This window comes from Physeter macrocephalus, chromosome 18 (assembly GCF_002837175.3).
Source record: "Physeter macrocephalus isolate SW-GA chromosome 18, ASM283717v5, whole genome shotgun sequence".
Lineage (NCBI taxonomy): Eukaryota > Metazoa > Chordata > Mammalia > Artiodactyla > Physeteridae > Physeter > Physeter macrocephalus.
Genome location: NC_041231.1, coordinates 86,577,835 through 86,578,110, shown reverse-complemented (window position 1 = coordinate 86,578,110; position 276 = coordinate 86,577,835).

The window sequence follows — 276 nt, the reverse complement described above, 5'->3', positions numbered from 1 at the left end:
AAGTGGTGCTGGGAAAACTGGACAGCTACATGTAAAAGAATGAAATTAGAATACTCCCTAACACCATTCACTAAAATAAACTCAAAATGGATTAAAGACCTAAATGTAAGGCTGGACACTATAAAATTCTTCGAGGAAAACATAGGAAGAACACTCTTTGACATAAATCACAACAAGACCTTTTTTGACCCACCTTCTACAGTAATGGAAATAAAAACAAAAATAAACAAATGAGACTAATGAAACTTAAAAGCTTTTGCAAAGCAAAGGAAACTA